We start from the raw sequence: 14,097 nt of genomic DNA, 5'->3' as shown, positions 1-14,097 counted from the left end.
ATTGAAAGGATATGTTATTTAGTGTATATATGATTAGTATTGACATTAGTTAAGTACCTAATATTTTAAAAAACTTAAACTTTTAACTACCTTAAAGGATGATCTTTTGTAACATTTAAAACATACATTTTGTTTGGAGGCTTTGTGAATTTTTTATTTTGCTTTGTCTCAGCACAATTTCTATTCCTACATTTTGTTATTTATTTGATGAATTGCAAATTTTGTTACAGCTTCTGATTTTAATTGAATGTGTGTTTACTATTTAGATTTATTTCTTTTAAACAACAGATAGCAAGATTTGGTTTTCCAATTGCCTCTTCCACTATCTTCAATTTTATTGTACTTAGTACATTCACATTTAGAGTAATAAGAGTTATTTCAGGATTTCCTCCATCTTTAGCAATTGTGTGGTAATTTCATTCCCCTCCCCAACTCAGGTGATATTGTCACAGATGATAAAATTTCAGTGTGCTAACAAGGTGTTAAACAATAAAATTGCAGCATTACCTTTATGAGGTATAAACAAATCTCTTAATTGGGCTAGACGTTAACAAAAAGATTGTTTGAGTAAACAAATTAGCCTCCTCCTGTGATTATAGCCAAGAACTAGGGAGTTTGATTAGGTCAAAAGTTAGGAGAATTTTGAAGAAGAATTCCTATTTTCTCTCCCTCTCTTCTTATTGATCTTGGCATCTATAACCACAATTCAAGAGTTCATTAATTTGAGAATTTTTAATGCACAATTGATGGGCCAACAATACTCAAGCAAAGAGAAGTCCTAAGTTGGGATGAAGAAGTAGAGAACCAGGTCTCTGGGGGGAATCACTCTTGGTGAAGGAAGAGAAAGTTTATCCCCTTCCCTACTCACCAGTGGTCCCCACTGGCCACGTGCCCTTGAAGCAGAGATATTTAACTAGTAAGAAATACTGCAAGTACTGGAAGCAGAAATACACACTCCAGACAAATGGATACAGAGAGGCTTGCTCAACCATTTTACTAACATCTAACATATTAAGTGACTTGTTTCATTTGAAGGTGGAAGCAGCTTTGAGGAATGGGGGAAAGAGCTAAGATATGGAGAAAAACAGAACTTAGGAATTGAGTATCCAATTCAGGAGAAGTGTTACACACAAGGAGGGCTGTGCAAGGGCTCTAGGAAAAGACAAAGGACTTTTAACCCCTCGAGTCCAAGGAATTGTGAGTAGCCTTTGTCACATGTATAGCCCACATGTGTGCCTCATACACAACCTTTAGCCACTAAGTTTGAGTCTACTTTTTCCACAGACATTGTGTTTTTTCAATTTGCCTCATTTTATTTTATTTGGAGTTGAAAGAGGTTGTAGGTATTTTTTTTATAGTTTGATTATAGAATGAAAGAAAGGGAGTTATATATAAGTTGAACATATAGTTTCGGGTCAAGTAGTGAAGGGCTTAAAAATCAAATAGAACCAATACAGAACCATTGGAGTTTATTGAAAAGAGAGAAGTACCATGGCCAGACCTGAAATTTAAGACCATTGTAGCAATTGTATGGAGAATGGAGAAGAGTGAGGCGATATGAGATGAAACAGAAAGCAGTTAGGAGTAATAGTAGCAATAGTTAAGATAAAAGGTGATAAGACCAAAACTAGGGTGGTAGCTTTGTGATTAAATAAAAAATATGAAAGGCACTGCAAAAAAACTATTGACAAGATTTGGCATTTCATTGGATAATCAGGGTGAGAGAGAGTAAGGTATTAAAAGCTCCACTAAAGTTATGAGCCTATATAACTCGAAGGATGGTGGTGCCTTCAACACAAATAGCAAACTTAAGAAGAAGAGAAGGCTTGGGAGAAAGCAAATTTAGCTTTGGACATTGAATCTGAGATGTCTATAGGACCTACAGTTTGACATATCTAACTGGCATTCAGAGATAAGTGAATAGAGCTTGGGAAAGTTATTAAAGCTCATTAATTTTCAAAGTCATCTATATAAAAATGATCATTAACCCACAGGAGTTGATAAGGCCAAAAATGAGAGATCAGCAAAAGAGACAGAGAAGGCATGGTCAGATAGAAAGGGAAGTGTAAAAAGAAGTATAAGGAGAGTGAAATACTATGAAAACCTTCAAGATACCCAGCTTGAAAAGTCATCAGTCAGCAGGGTCAAATACTACAGGAAGCTTAAGAAAGATGAGGACTGAAATAAGGGGGTAATCTTAGAGAAGAAAGGAGGAGGGACAAAGGGACAGACTTAGAGGAATCAGCCTTAGTGACAATGGTTCTGTTCAGTAGAGATTGGAGTAAATGAGGAGAAAATTAGCAATGATGTCAAAGACTTGTGCGATGTAGAAAATAAAAAGAAAATTAGAGTGAATTTTTTTCCTTTTCTTTTCAGTAAAGTAACAGATAAGAACGGAAAGAAAAAGAGGAGAAAGGAAATGTTTTAGGAGTAAAGAGATTTGTTAAAACCTTTGTGGAGACCAGAATAGAGAATCACTTAGGAATGAATAATATGAAACACAGAAATGGATTATACATCCCTTCACCTCTCCAGACTACTCAAGACAAAGTGTTTCATATAGTAGAATCTCTCATGGGTACATTTTGCTGAAACACTGACACTAGTTAGAATTATATTCTGTCTTGTCTTTCATAACCTTCTCAGCTGAGGAAAAAAATACACTGGGTAAGTACTAGTTCAAACAGTGCAGGTTGAAAATGATTTAACCATTAAACAAAATTGCTGTGATGGTGTTAAAGGTGATTAGGGTAAGTGGAAGTAGGGGGAATATCAAGTAGCTTATCCTTGAGTAGACTGATTTATCTCTATTAACCATAGTAATAGGAGAATACAAGTTGGTAGTAGGTAAAGGTTCAAACTTTAGATAAATCAGTCATTGCTGTTGTTGTCCAGTCATTTCTGAACCCCCATTTGGGGTTTTCTTCACAAAATACTGGAGTGGTTTGTCATTTCCTTCTCTAGCTCATTTTGCAGATGAGGAAACTGAGACAAACAGGGTTAAATGATTTGCCTAGGCAGTCAGCAGGGTTTCACAGCTAGTAAGTGTATGAGTCTGGATTTGAACTCAATTTTTCCTGACTCCAGCCCCAGTATTCTATCAAAGGTGTCTATTAACTGCCCAATCAATCGATTAGCCAGTATATCTTAAGCACTTATTATATTCTAGGCACTACAAAGTCAGAAGCTTCTAGAAATAAGATTTTTTATTTTCCACTATTTGAAACTTTAGTGCATTAAACTTAGTGATCTCACTTGCAGATATTTCTGTGGGATAGTCTTCACTGAAATGTATGGAGGGGTACAGATTTCTCAAAAATTGTAGTTGTTTTATATAAAATAAACTGCTAATATTCAGTCAATTATTCCATTTTAATTAAATCTATTTAAAGCTAACTCGAATTCTATTTAAATAGATGAAGTACAGATTTCATCCAGTTCTTGCAACTTGTAGAGTTGAGGTATGACGTGCTGATTGCCAAAAAAGCAAAGAAACTTCTGCAGTGCTCACTTTCCTCTTCACTCTGGACTCATAGCAATGCATGTGGGGTTAAGAGATGGGTCTGCTGAGTACTTCCCTGAATTTTTTACTGGATGTGCATTCCCACAGTAAAGGGGGGAAGAGGGAAAGGAAGCAATTGTTTAAGATATAAAAAAATGATTAATTTTAGGAAATTCACTGGCAACAAAGCAATTGTGCAGAAATTGGACAACGAGGTTATATGAGTAATCTAACCATTGCAAGTGTTAAGAAAATGTTAAAATAATCGGTAATATGGAATTTCACAGTACCAACCATAAAAATCATCAGGTAGTTTCCTCACTTTGAGGAGGGAAGAATCTAGAGGTTTCTGACCTCATCATCTCTTGGGCTTTCAGAGTACCCCTATAGAACTATTTAATGGCTCAATACTACAAGGATATCCCTGGTTTCTGCTTCCTCCACTCACTCCTCCCAGGAGGTCAGTGAAACCATGAGAAGGCACAGAGAGACTAAGGAACTTTATAATGGTCAAGAACCCCTACTGTCCCTTCTTTGCTCCTGCCAAAGAAAATAACTTACCCAATGGTCTTGGCAGTATGTCATGAAGAATTTTGATGGTGTTTAAGCTATGACTAAGTTATTTCCTACTTGGAAATAACTACAGCTTTGATACCGTTTGTGATGCCAACACAGCGTGGGGCTGTGCTAGTGATTTTCTGAAAGTTATTTCAGTCTGTATTAGTTATATACAAAGCTATTTAGAAGTAATGTGAAAGTTTTCATTTAAATATGTAATTATTTTATATGATGATCTACATGTATGTTTTTTGTAGTTAAAGATATAATGGGCGAATTATCCATGACAAAGGAAAAATACTTATTAGCATGTTTATTAACATAGGTGCTATAGTAGTTCTACTGAGAAATGTGGTCATTTGTTAGCTTAAGTAAAGCTTTATATCTTGATCAAAACACTTTGTGTGAATATACTGAATAATTTTGAATTTATGCTTGGGAATAAAATATCCATCTACTTACGCTTGTGGTATTCACACTATATCTAACTGCCCTAATATACTAATAAACTCAAATATACCTTCATTAAAATCAATAAATAATTACATGTCTGTAATGGTAATTTAAATGAGAAAATCTTTCCCATTCATCAACAGACCCATGCGACTTGCTCAAATTACACAGAAGCACAAGTTACATGTGGTGGGAGGAACTGAAAAGGTGCAACAGGAAGGGTACAGCAGAACTGAGAGGAAGTTGGTGAGAGCAGTTAAGGGAGAGAGAGAGAGAGAGAGAGAGAGAGAGAGAGAGAGAGAGAGAGAGAGAGAGAGAGAGAGAGAGAGGACACATGGAAGCAGACAGCTAGGCTCCTGAGTGTTTGTTTGTGGGAAGGCCCAAATGGTGGGGGGAGGTGGGAGGGAGCCTTGGGAATCACTTTGCCCCTGCAGTGCTAAATATTGACTTCTTGGCCATTATGATGGATTTGGCATTCTGGTTTGGGGATTTGATTTTCTCGTGTCTGAATAAATATTTTTCTTCTTCCATCTATATAGAGAGTCTGCTATACTTTGCGATTGAGAACTATGCTGGCATAGTCATAGTCACCACCAGTACTGTGAATATTGCCTTGGCGATACAATGTCCAAGCATGAAGATTCTCTATCTCTGTGTATATACAATGTATGTATACATATATACACAAATATATATATATATATATACATGTATGTATACACATACAGCATATATGTTTGATGTGTATATATACACACTATAGATAATCTTGCATAACTAAGTTTTCTATAAAAGCTTTCACATCACTATATTCTATAGTGAATAGAAGGCTGTACTTGGAAGAAAGACATGGGTTCATATTCTCCCTCTGATGCAGACAGAGTGACCATGTGCAAATGATTTAAACTCTCAGCTCCTTAGGCCATTAAATGCCTCTAAGATACAAATTACAGACAAATTATCCTCTGAAATGGTGAAAGGAGTTTCAATATATAGAGCTCTGGGATTCAAATGTTAATGAAAAGAAGGGAGAATGGAAAAGTGATATAGGGCAAATTGGGGGTTAGTGAAATAGTGCTTGCCTCTACCTATTAACCACCTAGAGGGGAGTGGAAATTATCCTATTTTTGAAATTTGATTAGCTGATTAAATCTTGACCATAAATTTTCAAATTATCTTATCCAAAAAAATCCTAAAGAAGGTCTCTTGAAAATAGGATGGCCATAGAAACACAAATATGTAGGAGAGTATTTTCTAAGCTATAATAAGTTACTCCACTGTAGGTAGATGTAGTTACTTACAGGGTATTATTTGAATGAAGGTCACCTAAATGTCCTTTTGCCCCCAAACATTTTCCTAATTGGTCTGTATGAATCCTTAAAATTCCCTCTATTAGGGAAGGAGCCAAGATGGCAGAGTAGAAAGATACACATATGCTAGCTCCTAACCCACAGCCCATAAAATACCTGTAAAGAAGAACTCCCAACAAATTCTGGAGCAGCAGAAGCCACAGAACAACAGAATGGAGGAGATTTCTGTTCCAGAGGGACCTGAAAAACTTACACGAAAGCCAGAGCACAACCCAGACCTGCCTTGGCCTCATGGCACCTACAGGAGCAGATCCGAGCAGGCTTCAAGGACAGAATATCCAGCAGCAGTGCAGGTCCCTCTGCCCACAGGCACCAAAGGTCAGTGGGAGGGTCTCTTCAGCTTGCCAAGAGGGAAGCAGGGTGGCTCCATAACCCAGAGCCCCTCGGGAGGCAGCAGCAGAGGCAGCAGCAGACAAGGGCTCCCAAAGCAGGCAGGAGCTCAGATCCATTGTTGAAGGTCTCCTCATAAACCCCCTGAGGGAACTGAGCCCCAGTGGCAGCCCTGCCCTCACCTGAGCACCTGAACTTAATCTCACACTGAATAGCAACCCTGACCCTGCCCAAAGCCCTGAGGCTGGGAAGCAGCATTTGAATCTCAGACCCCTAAGCATTAGCTGGGGGGATCTAGAGGTAAGGTGGGTGTGGAGAGGAAACTCAGAAGTCAAGTAACCGGCTGGGAAAATGTCCAGAAAAGGGGAAAAAAAATAAGACCATAGAAGGTTACTTTCTTGGTGAACAGATATCTCCTCCCATCCTTTCATATGAGGAAGAACAATGCTTATCATCAGGGAAAGACATAGAGGTCAAGGTTTCTGTATCCCAAACATCCAAAATAAATATTCCATGGGCTCAGGCCATGGAAGAGCTCAAAAAGGATTTTGAAAATCAAGTTAGAGAGGTGGAGGAAAAACTGGGAAGAGAAATGAGAGAGATGCAAGAAAAGCATGAGAAGCAGGTCAACACCTTGCTAAAGGAGACCCAAAAAAATGCTGAAGAAAATAACACCTTGAAAAATAGGCTAACTCAATTGGAAAAAGAGGTTCAAAAAGCCATTGAGGAGAAGAATGCTTTCAAAAGCAGAATTAGTCAAATGGAAAAGGAGGTTCAAAAGCTCACTGAAGAAAATAGTTCTTTCAAAATTAGAATGAAACAGATGGACTTTATGAGAAACCAAGAAATCACAAAACAAAACCAAAAGAATGAAAAAATGGAAGAGAATGTGAAATATCTCACTGGAAAAACAACTGACCTGGAAAATAGATCCAGGAGAGACAATTTAAAAATTATGGGCCTACCTGAAAGTCATGATCAAAAAAAGAGCCTAGACATCATCTTTCATGAAATTATCAAGGAAAACTGCCCTGAGATTTTAGAACCAGAGGGCAAAATAAGTATTCAAGGAATCCACAGATCACCGCATGAAAGAGATCCAAAAAGAGAAACTCCTAGGAACATTGTGGCCAAATTCCAGAGTTCCCAGTTCAAGAAGAAAATATTGCAAGCAGCTAGAAAGAAACAATTCAAGTGTTGTGGAAATACAATCAGGATAACACAAGATCTAGCAGCCTCTACATTAAGGGATTGAAGGGCGCGGAATATGATATTCCAGAAGTCAAAGGAACTAGGACTAAAACCAAGAATCACCTACCCAGAAAAACTGAGTATAATACTTCAGGGGAAAAATGGTCTTTCAATGAAATAGAGGACTTTCAAGCATTCTTGATGAAAAGACCAGAGCTGAAAACAAAATTTGACTTTCAAACTCAAGAATGAAGAGAAGCATGAAAAGGTAAAGAGAAAAGAGAAGTCATAAGGGACTTACTAAAGTGGAACTGTTTACATTCCTACATGGAAAGACAACTCCTGAAACTTTTTTCAATATCTGGGCAGTTGGTGGGATTTCAGACACACACACATGCACATACACACACACACACACATACCCTCACACACACACACACACACACACACACACACACAGAGCACAGAATGAATTGAATAGGATAGGATCATATCTTAAAAAATTAAATTAAGCGGTGAGAGAGAAATATATTGGGAGGAGAAAGGGAGAAATGGAATGGGGCAAATTATCTCTCATAAAAGAGGCAAGCAAAAGACTTTTTAATAGAGGGGAAAAGAGAGGAGGTGAGAGAAAAACATGAAGTTTGCTCTCATCACATTCCACTAAAGGAAGGAATAAAATGCACAGTCATTTTGGTATGAAAACCTATCTTACAATACAGGAAAGTGGGGGATAAGGGGATAAGCAGGGTTGGGGGGGAGGATGGAAGGGAGGGCAATGAGAAGAGGGAGCAATTTGAAGTCAACACTCTTGGGGAGGAACAGGATCAAAAGACAGAATAGAAGCAATTGGGGGGCAGGATAGGATGGAGGGAAGTATAGTTAGTCTTACACAACATGACTGTTATGGAAGTCATTTGCAAAACTATACAGATATGGCCTATATTGAATTGCTTGCCTTCCCAAAGGGAATGGGTGGGGAGGGAGGGATGAAGAGAACTTGGAACTCAAAGTTTTAGGAACAACTGTCGAGTACTGTTCTTGCTACTAGGAAATAAGAAATACAGGCAATGGGGTATAGAACGTTATCTGGCCCTACAGGACAAAAGAGAAGATGGGGACAAGGGAAGGGAGGGATGATAGAAGAGAGGGCAGATTGGTGATAGGGGCAATCAGAATGCTCGGTGTTTTGGGGTGGGGGGAGGGGAGAAATGGGGAGAAAATTTGGAACCCAAAATTTTGTGAAAATGAATGTTAAAAATTAAATATATTAATTAAAAATAATTCCGTCTATTAGAGCCTTTTGCATTAAAGTATTCTGTCTTACTCATCTTCCCTAGGAAGGATAGCAAATCCATCAATTAGTAACCACTTATGCATGAACACAGACAAGTTAATAAGTTAAAAAAGCTGTAACCTAACATCCAGCAAAGCCTTAAGGGAATGGGACCAAGTAATGATCATTACCCTAGGAGAACAAATTCAAGTGGGCTGTTCAAGCTGGAACTATGGCCACAAAACTTGAGAAACTGAAACCCTCCCAAACTATCCCTATTATTTGGTTCTTCCTAATCCAGTTTCAGCCAGTTGTCTGGAATGCCATAGGGACAGTATGAGTAAATCAGACCAGTTTGGTAATGTTACCAATCAATCAGTCATGACAAATCTACCTAGCATATGCAGATTTTAAGTGCTGCGATTTTACGAGTGAAAATAGAGGTGTAGTCAAAGCAATGTATCAATACGATTAATCATTGTCTCACATTATTTACATTAATAACCCCTGGTGGGACCCAGGGGAGCTAGGACAGTCTTTCCATGACTTTGTACTAACAGGCCCATACACATGATTCAGAAAAAGTCCTAAGGTAGCTTGGTCTCTGACAGAGGACAGGCTTCCTTTTTAATTTTTTTTCATACTCTTCATCCCGGTGTACCTTCACCTCACAAGCATATTTTGACTCCTATCTCAGGTTTCCAAAGAGTGGGAAATTGAAAGTTATTCAATGTACAATATGAAGAATATAGTTCATACTATTCATTTATTTCAGTCATGTCAGGCTCTACATGATCTCATTTGGGACACCATTTCCTTCTCCAGTTCATTTTACAGATGGGGAAACAGAGACAGATGAAGTTAAATGACTTGTCTGGTTCTCACAGTTAGTAAATGTCTAAGGCTGAAGTTGAACTTAGGTCTTCCTGATTTCAGACGCAGCGCTCTGTCCACTTCCTACCTAGCTGCCCTGGTGTGGGTTATCATCGTATTTAATTCATACGCAAAAAGAAAATGTTAAACATAAAACACTCGGAAGCATGATTTCACTGAAGTTTAAAAGCAAGATTCAGGAACTTACTGAAGTATTACTACTGTCAATGCATTTTCAGCATCCTGTGACTTAAACTTTATCAGACCATACGTAAAGCACTTTGTGGTACAGAAGGCATTTTACATTTCATTCCAGCTTCGCGTTGTCTCCCTCAAACTCCATGCCTTCTCAGAAGTCAGACCAGGGATTGTGCTCCTCCTCAGGCTGCTCTCCAAAACATTTCCCATGATATAATTTACAAATAAAGATTCTATATCTTTTTGCCTAATTTTCCGTTCTGAGCTGACATATACTCAAACCAGCGCCTTTCATTGTGACTGGACAGCTAATTAAATGGCAGACTTGTGAGAAGATGTGCGTTTTGAGAGTGAGTCTGAAGAGCTGAGATGAAACGTAACATGCTCGTGAGTGCTAATCTGACCTCAGATACTTACTAGCTATGTTACCTTGGGCAAGCCACTTAGTTCTACTTGCTTCGGTTTTCTCATTTGTAAATTGAGTCAAGAAGGAAATGACAAATCACTCCAGTATATTTTCTAAGAAAACCCCAAATGGGTTTACAGAGTCAGACATGACTAAAACAACTGAACAAGAACAAAATAGTAGTCACACAGGTTTAAGTTCAAATCTTCCCTTAGACATATCAGCTGTGTGACCCGGGGTAAGTCCCTCTTGCATGCTCAATTTCCTCACCTGAAAAAAGGAGTTACCAGCAGTAACTGCTTTACAGGGATGGTGTGAGGATCAAAAGAGATTAATATGTGTAAAAAATTAAAAGGGATATGTCAATGTTAGCTGTCATTGTTGACGGCATTACTATTATTATTACATCCAGACAAAAACTGGAAAAAAGGGGAGAAAAATGTGAAAAGATTCAGTAATAAGAGGGTAGTTTATTTGTTAGGAAGGAAAGGAGTATTTGGCCAGGACATAAAGCAGACCTTTAATTCATTTTCCTCTCCAAGGGATTCACTATTGAATTTCATTTCATAGAAGATATGGAGTATTTTTTCAGGCAAACAACTTTGAGATTACTCTTTAATAAAAGGAGAATTATTTTCAAAAGTGGCAAATCTTGTACTCTCAGTAAGCTGTTCTGAAAGTGGTTACCAGTCTTTTTTATAAAGTCAACCTATGAGAGTTGAGAAGATTTACTTCTAGACTGCTGTGAACAGTTGAGTTTTGTAAACATGAATGCCAAAGAGCTATTTCCTGCTGTTATTGACTGTTTAGCCTTGGACAAGTCATTTTGGTATCTCTGGACTTTGGTTTCCTCATATCTAAATGAACAGTTTGGATAAAATGATTTCTGCAACCCTTGCGATGTTAACATTCTGAGATTCAATAAGATAAATCTACCTGGAAATGTGGTGTTTTTATAATTTTGAATTCCATAAATTGGAATTCTTAACATGCATATGTTGTCTTGTGCTTTTACCACTAGGTCAGTTGATAACATGTAAATAAATACATTAGCACATTTTGAAGTTGTTTTATATTTAATTCTAGGTTTTGAACACATTGAGTCTCTGACACACTTGGAGTGTCCTGATAACTTGCTGTTAAAATTCACAAGTTTGTACGTGGATGAAATCAAACATTCAGAGAAAATGCTTTGAATCAGCATGCTTCTGTGTGTCATGAACTTTTTCCAGTCTGAGAAAGACACTTTTTTGAAGATGTCTGCCCTGACACTTAAAAACAGGCCAAGCTCTTTTATCCCGTGATTTCCAAAAAAGTCTTGTGAAATGAATGCTCTTTGGCTATATAGCTCATTCCTGGGATGCTGGATCAAGAAGCCAATGCCTTGATTGTGTCGAAAACTAGCTTCCATTGTGCAAAGAACTTAATTACATACTGTGGTTGAATCTCTGTTTTGCCAGGCAGCCGTTCATCTGGAAAAGAATGCTGTAGAAAGTAAGTGGTGAGATGTGAAGGAAATTGAATGCATATGATATTTGTCAAGAAATGAATATGGAGCATTCAAAGTAAAGGTCTGACAACTTCTACTGTGAACTGACTCATTCCTGGAGTAACAAAAAAAGCAGAAATTTAATAATCCATGCTGTTTTCCTTATGCTCATAATAAAAAATGTGATAACTTAGTTTTCCTCCTCATCCCTACAGTTTTTGCTTATTGGTTAATCAGCCAAATTTCATCAGATGAAAATACTCTTTTTATTCCTATGAAGAGTATGACAAGATTAATCCTTTCTTATAAGGGTGTATCCTTTGTCCTCTTCTGAGAGTTAAGTATAGTATGGAATAGTGAATGGAGTTCTGGCCTTAGAAGTGAGAAGAAATTTGCATTCATTCTGCCTCAGAAACTTACTATCTATGTGACCCTGGCCAAGTCACATAAAGTCTTTCAGCTTGTTCCCTCATCTAGAAAATGGGGTTGATAATAGTACTTATTTCATTGGGTCTTTGTGAGGATTAGATAGCATAGACAAACTTTTTTGCAAACTTTGAAGCTTTATCAACAATGGCTGCTATTATTTGAAGTTGTAAACTAGTCCTTACTTTCAGAGTTCCCTGGAAAATGATAACAATATACGCCACATTGCGGAACTTTTATAAAGGAATGTATATTTACAGACACACAAACATTCCTCCAACATAGGTATAATCTTCTCATCCCCTTCTGCCACCTCGTTCTTTGGGGAGGGGAAGAGGATTATGTTCATAGCTTTAACCCCACTAGCATGGAGTTCTAGTACCGAGTCCAAAATGCCCCTTTAACCTCAAGGCCCTTACAAACCCTGACTTCTCAGGATTTCCTAACAGGGCTGGCTGCTATGCCATCCTACTCCTGGCTCCAAAGGTGCCATGGTTCAAATGCTTGGGTCCCATGGGGATCATCTTTCAGAGCTAGGGTAAAAAAAAAGGTAAGCAGTGCCAGGTCAATCCTTCCCTTTTCTTTGATTCAATTCATGACATCCACATAGGAAAGAGCACAGTCAAAAATACATGGGAGACAAGGAGAGAATGGATTGGTCACATGAGCTTTAAAGATTCAGGGAGCCAAAATCAGAGAAGGCTACCTTGAGTCATATGGTAGGGGAAGGAGGGGTTCAATGTTGACCAAACTGAACATGCTCAAAAGTCAGTCTCAGTCTGGGTTGATTTTTATTAAATATATTTAAAGCAGTGCATGACTGATTGAAGGGCATTTTAGTGGGCATAAAAAGACTTTTATTGATTGAGTGGTTAGTACCCAACTCATAACACTGGATTATAATTTTGGGACTGTTAGATGGTCAGTTAGTAAAAAAAGATTATTTGTCAAGGCATTATACTAAAGATAGTTGTTGATGTGGGTGGTTAATTTAAGTAGAGAGGTTATAGTCTCTTTAGGGCATGTGAGAAGAAATATGTTTTCTTGTGTTATTACAATATTCTGTTTCATTCAGTTAGACTGATGGAGTTATGAGGAAATAAAGGGTGATCTAGCAATGACATTAAACATTTAAATGTTAACTCATTAGCATATGTTGACTAGAGGCAAGATATACTTGAACATATGGATAAATTTGAAGTACTGAGATCAATCATGAAGAAGAACTTATACTTGATAAGGAATGTTTAAGGTTTAGAATAGTTTAGTAAGAGAGATTAAGAATTATCCTTAACAACTGTTTGAAATGAGCCCATTTCTCCATCGTGGGTAAAAGTGTAGTCTTGCCCAAAGACTTAGGGATGAATTTAATGTATCTAATGAGAATATAGATAACAGTTTTGCTAAAGGTTAAATGACTAAATAGCTCTTAAATTACAACTTGGAAAACATAAAACTTTAACAAAGTAAATTTTTTTCTAATATGAAATCTCCTTATTTAAAAAAAATGGAAAGGTACTAATGAAATATTCATATTTGAGACTTTTGTTTGATTGTTGTGATGGAATCTTCCTCTTATTATTGGGAGGGACCTAAAAGGACACCTAGAAGCACAAATCTCCTCTATCATATTCCTAACAAGCATTTCCTTAAATACTCCTAACGATAGGAGTGTTTAGAGCACACATCGTTCCATTTTGGAGCAGCGTCTTTGTAAAGAAAGTTCTCTTTTTGGTGTGTTGAAATTGCTCTGACATTTCAAACTAAATAAAATATGCTTCCTTGAACAACGACCACCTTTCAAATATTTTTCAAGAGTTCTAATGTAGACCTCTTTGGGTATAAAAGGTAACTATTGGAAGAAAGGCTCGTTAACTACTAAAGGTTTTTCAAAAGGCATCATCTGATATGTAATTGTTAGGGCCTTACAGGAGAGTTAGACAAGCAAATCAATGTTGAAAGCAATAAACTTCTTTGGATTTTGGCATGCCTAGGGAAAAACCCCAAAAGAGAGTTGACATGACT

The sequence above is a fragment of the Notamacropus eugenii genome, chromosome 6, assembly GCF_028372415.1.
Source record: "Notamacropus eugenii isolate mMacEug1 chromosome 6, mMacEug1.pri_v2, whole genome shotgun sequence".
Taxonomy (NCBI): Eukaryota; Metazoa; Chordata; class Mammalia; order Diprotodontia; family Macropodidae; genus Notamacropus; species Notamacropus eugenii.
This window is presented reverse-complemented; position numbering follows the sequence as displayed.